The 6245-nt window shown below is 40.3% G+C and overlaps 1 protein-coding gene across 2 annotated transcripts in view; it reads right to left on the reverse strand.

Annotated features, from left to right (window-relative positions):
* LOC124173201 overlaps positions 1-6245 on the reverse strand; it is a 323014-nt gene that overhangs the window by 112599 nt on the left and 204170 nt on the right. The gene's annotated exons all lie outside the window — the stretch shown is intronic.

Genomic DNA, 6245 nt, shown 5'->3' on the forward strand with positions numbered 1-6245 from the left:
TTCCATGATATCTATGTCTCCTTGGTCCCTGTGGTATTTTAAATTTGTTACTGCAGATTTTTGCTTATGTATGGCTATGACTATATCCAGAGATGATATTTTCTAGAGTAGAATACTTTCAATATAATATGGCATCTATAAACACTCAATTGCAAATTATTAGAAGGCCCAGTTTCCATAAGTCATTATGGTATGGCTGCTGCATAGGGTTTTTACAGATTTTAAGGAATGGAATTTAGAAAAGTCTTTTAATAACTACTGTAGGTATATGAAAAAAAAAGAATTATAGGATATCCAATTTCACCCTTTTTAACCCAGAGCTTCTTCAATTTTAGACTTCTCAATTATAAAGTTTTCTAATCATTCATAATTGCTGTGGCAGCTATTTTTTCACCCTTAAAGTTAACAATACAACATTAAGGGTAGTTTAAATCTTTCCTGAACTGAGCTGAAAATTTTTGTGTTTTTGATGTGATTTTTGTAGTTGTTATTCTATATTTGTATCCTAATGTGAAGCAACATCGGGTTACAGTGGGTTAAGATTGGAACCATAGCTCATCTTATGCCATATTCACTACAATTTTTATGTCATCGTTGGCATAGGACCTTAAAATCCCAAATACCAATGGCTGAAGTAAAGGATGCTAGTAAGTCAACTATTGAGGTAATGTTTTGATTCGCCCATTATTCTTTCATAATGAAATGTTCACCTTCTTTACGCTTATCGAATTAATACAAATGAAAGACGCCGTTGATTGGTAATCAGGACGAAAAACTAGGAAAGATAACACGGTCGACCAAACACCACTGTTTCAATTATATGATACTCTTTTTCCTTATTTTAGCTGTAAAAATAAAAATTGTTATCCATTATTATATATTCCCTATGTTTTCTCTCACATTGTCCCGGAAAAATGTGGCATTAGCTGTAAATTTCTATATTTTACAGAAACAGTTTATGTGCCTAACCATTTTCTTGAAAAAGACATCGAAACTTTGATAATGCAACCAAACAGTATGGTGGTTTTCTTTTATTTTTTATTGCCTAAATGGAAAGAGTCCTGGAGTACGTATTTCACACATTTTTTAGTTTTTTAAAATGACAATATTTATTTTTCGCCATCAAATGAAGGGTGAAAATTTTAATGTGCACGAAAACGCGACGGCTAACTATAAATGCTCGGAAAACTCCTCGTGACGTCATTCTGGTTCCCGCTGTTGCCGTGTGAGGTGACCCTGGGGTGAGAATGGGTCCGCTGCTGAGATGCAGGCTGCTGGCAGGTAGCGCTCGGCTTAAATAAGTATTATTAATACCCTATGAAATGAAGGAAACCTTCTGACCTCAGGCAGTTTTAATAGGTGATTATCAAGACATGATTCCCTGAGCTCTGTTTCTTAGGCATGCATTCGTAATCTCAGACGACGTGAAACTCCTATCTACTCGTATGGGGTGAGGTCCACTGAATGATACTTTCGCTACCAGACACTACCGACGGAAGTGCTCCGGAGCACCAGTCCAGAGGCGCTACGTTCGCTACGAGAATTTCTTTTCGGACCGGTCAGAAGCGAAGTCAAAATGGCGAAAATGAACGAAAGCGGGGAAACTGGGATTATGAAATTGAAGAAATGGCTTTAAATGCGAATTGAGGCGATTATGGTCAATGAATATTGATAAACATGTTCGAATATCGTTAAAATGAATTTTATTTTCTAATAGCGAGGTTCCACGAAGTAAAGCAAGAAACTTAGGACCATATTTCTCACACCTACCCTCACCTACCCCTTCTAATTGAAACTCATTACCTGAGTAAAGGAAAAAGTAGGTACTCTACCGTTGTCTCCGTTGAAACATATTAACTTATTATGGCTAACGACTTTTAAAAAAACATTAATCCATTTCATGTAAATCATATTTTTCTTCAGATTTTAATTTTTGGCATGAGTTGATTTGTCGATATATGTTCTTACAATCCTTTCTTATGTTACATGCCCCTTTTAATAATTTTTTGTTGGCTTTTGAATGTAAAGGCTGTTTCCAGAGACATTTGAGTTCATTTTGGGGGAGATACGAGAATGTTTGCGGATAGATAGTGTTTGCTATATATTTATTTAAATCATAATTAAATTTACATCTATTTACTATGTGCGCCTACTACGTTACTTCGTAGTCACTTTTACAGAAAGAAGGCGTCCACGTTCAGCGTCCAACAGCTGCAACGTGAGTAAGCTCTCCACTGCCTCCGTGAATTCCCTTCCAATTTCCGCCAACAATTGACTCGCTCCTCCGCGACCCAAGTTTTCAGGGAGCGTCTGGGGTGAGGCGTGAAACGTGTGTGTGACGTTTTCCGTGACGTCACAACTTAACCTGTATTGCTCCGTAGAGAATAACGGACCGCCTGGGAGCTCGTCGTGGCGCTACGAAGCATTGGTAGCGTTCAACGGACCGCGTCCTCTGAAACACCCTGTTGGAGTGGCATCGCATGGGCGCCAATCTGGCGTGTTTCAAATGCGGTTAAAATTGACCATTGCCATCGTCTGAACTGGGATTTCTGAAATCAAATAATTTGTATATTGTGAATACAATAATGGTGGGCAACGAATCACAATCAATTCCATTCTTTTTTTCTATGAAGGAAACTACCCTATTGTGTAACCATAGTCTTTTTTATTTTTTACAATCAAAGCCCCAACACCTTCGAGTTTAACCTTATGTCATGTTCGGTCGAATTCATGAATATGATAGTTCATCAAAGAAAACGAATGGCATAGATTGCGATTCGTACCCACCATTTTTGTATTCATAATATACAAATGAATTGGTTTTAGAAATCCCAGTTAAGACTAATTGCAATGGTCAATTTTATCCTAATTTAAAAAAGGCCAAATTGGTGCCCATACGATGCCACTCCACGTGACGTCACAGGGCCTAAATTCTACACGAGAGGATAGGAGTTATACATCGTCTGAGGTTACCAATGCATGCATGAGGCACAGAGCTCAGGGAAACATGTCTCAATAATCACCTATTAAAACTTGCTAAGGTCGGAAAGTTTTCTTCGTTTGATAAGGTATTAATAAACCTTTTTTAAGCCAAGCGCTACCAGCCAGCAAGGTGCTCACCTACCCGCTAGCATCCTGCGTCCTATCAGCGCTCAGAGCCTCGATCAAGGTCACCTCACAAGGCGGGAGGGGGAACCATAAACGCGTCGAACTGACTTTTTCCCATAATTCCTACTTAGCTGTCGCGTTTTTGCGAGCTTGAAATTTTTAACTTTTGATTTAATTGCCAAAAAATATGTATCGTCATTTAAAAATCTAAAAGCGTGAAATACGCACTTCAAGAGTAATAATCATTCGATGTAGGCAGTAAAAAAACATATTCTCATGTTACTATTCGTCGCATCGGTTATCCTTCCTGTTCATTTTCTAACCCTTTCACTGCTGTGAACGTGCCTGTTGCATTCGCACGGCAGGCTGTTGCTGTGAACGAAGTTTTCCTTCGTCCCTGCCATGTGGTCAGCACTTTCGCCGATGCGCTCCGAAGGGTCGCTAATCCGGGACCCTTTCCTCGACCAGCTCACCCTCGCTGGCTTCTCTCGTCGACCCTCCGTGCGGGGGGGGCTCCTTCTGGAAAGTGACCGCTCTGACTGCAACTTGAAAATCTCCTCATCAATCACTGCGTTCGTCAAAAGATAATTGTTTGCGTCGCACTTCTGCTAAACAAGTACGCCTTTGAACTGTGTATCCGCGATGTAGTTTTTAGTTTCCCAATGTTAATAAAGGTTTGTGGAAAGCGAAAACTCGGACATATCTACCAAAAAACTACTTCCAGCTTAAGCATAAGTGAATACAAGTAATGCATTATCAGGGCGGCCAACCAATAAAATTATAAACATAACTTAGCCGATTCATGCGAACTTTTTTCGCTAGATTCCACAGTGTTTGATAATACCAATTTCGCACTTCTGCTAAACAATTACGTCTTTGAACCGTGTTTCCGCGAGGAAAGGTGACGATTTCGTTTACTTTGATAAAATGGCCAAGTTAGAAAAATTGTCATTTTTCATCGCAGAAACACGGTTGAAAGATGTACTTCATTTCGTCCACTAAAATAGGAAATGGCTGGAAATCGGCCGGATTCCCTTTGATAGCGCATCATGAGGATGTTCTCGTGGTAGGTAATTGATGCATCTAGCCTCCTAGTAATTCTACTGCTATAATATCACGGCTATGGTTGATCCGTTACGTTATACCTTCGGGAAGCTGCAGCGGATAAAATCGTGGAGGAAATTAGAGGCTTAAAAGATGATTTTGAAAAATTCTTGGAAAAAGCAGGAAAGGCAAAGCGCGCAACATCGAACGATTATATTGCCCGTTTGCATTTTCCGGTGGCAGGTTCGTTTTTGTCATAGAATCGTTACTTTTCATCGCAGAAACACGGTTCAAAGGCGTATTTTATTGCTTGATTGGCAGGAGTTCAATGCAAACAATCATTTTTTAATGGTCGGATCGCTTGGTTGATAAAGATGTTCAAGATGCAGTCAAGGCGGTCACTTTTGGGGAGGGAGGCCCCTCGCTTGGAGGGTCGAGGGGAAGGACCAGCGAGGAGCAGCTCGGAGAATGAGCATGTTACACCCTTCCGAGGGTGTACCATGCCCATCCTGGTAGTATCTTCTCCATGGCTCTACGAAACGCATTTTAACCTTTTCGCCACATGAGAGGAGAAAGTTTTTGGAGATCGAACAGCAGTGAAAGCGTTAACTATCACTGTGAATATGTCACGTTACACATTCATACTGCTCCAATGCAAAAATTATGGTATATTTTCAACTTCAGCCGACTCCCGATTATCCGGCTGCACCGTATCCGTGTTGCGGATTACCCGTGCATGATGTGCACTCTCGCTCAACATTTTTCGCGCTATTTAAAAATGAAATCGTACGCAAATTCATTGGAATTACCATATTAATGCTAGGATACATCGTGCTTATTATTTCCGTTAGACTCCATTTCGTAAAACAGAAGCGATTGAACCGCGTTCCTGCGTTCACGGAAGATCCGTGATCCTGTTTTTTAAGCCTCGCAGTGCGCAACCATGCTCTGTGATCACTGATACACGTCCCGGAGTAGTTGCAACCCATAGCATGGTGCCTGACTGTGTAGTTTTCGACGTCGAGCAGTGATTTTGAAGCATTCGTGCAATCCAATTTTCTGAATCCGCGAACACAGCCACGGATGTGTGGTTTTCGAAACCAGGCCTTACATGGAGCATTAATAATACGAGTACAAGCATGTTGTCGTCGCCTAAAAGATCGCGAACTGGCGAAGAAAACCGTCAATGAGTCCGGGAAGCACTCTGAAATAAAATTAACGGCATAAATGGTAACAGCATATTCCCGTTTTTTGGTGAATTATGAGCATTAAAAGACATTAAAGGGAAACTTTGGGTTATCCGTGTTTTCTTTTCCCCATCATTTGCCCAGATAATTGAGTGTACTGAAGTTCCATTTCTGTTCCTTCTTGGCCATCTCTTCACTACAAACTAATATAAATACATTGAATATACATATAGTGATAACACTTTTTACCCACAACAGTTATTTACACTTCAAAATATTTGTTTTTGCAGTTTGTTTTGCTATCTACCCTAAAGCGCTTACGTCAGCGATCAGCTGTCTCATCTGATGACATTTATGCGTTAGTTCCTCTATTTTCCGATGAAAGAGAGTGTCCAGGATATAACTAGGGAGGGAGCAAGCCATGGTTGTTCAAGTAGTAAAGTTTAAGCATGAAACCAATATTTTAACAAAATAAAACAGTGCCTAAATAGTTTCAAAAAAGGAGGGGGCAGCTGTCGCCTCCTGCTCCTTGCTGGGTACGCCCACGTTTGTCGGATCTCCCACTATACGTCTTCTAGTTAATTCCCAGGCCATCTTGTATATCCTTTAAACTCTCTTATATCTCCCCCTACTGTCCCATCCCTCTGTGCTTGTTCTTCTCTCAGCTGCCTATCTCACCTCTCCTATTCTTCTGTGAATGTTTTAGTAGTACCTGTATTTCAATTTTTCCCTCTGTTCAGCCTCAATCATAAATTCATCCATTTTTATATCGAGGCCTTCTTTCACCAGTTTCAATTAATTTGAAATTTACCCCTGAATCACTGATCCTCGTTCTCTCAGCATGTTTTTCAAATCTGAGCATTTGTTTTTCTCGTAAAATCTCTGGTCATGCCTGCTATGATGAAA

This window comes from Ischnura elegans, assembly GCF_921293095.1.
Source record: "Ischnura elegans chromosome 13 unlocalized genomic scaffold, ioIscEleg1.1 SUPER_13_unloc_4, whole genome shotgun sequence".
Lineage (NCBI taxonomy): Eukaryota > Metazoa > Arthropoda > Insecta > Odonata > Coenagrionidae > Ischnura > Ischnura elegans.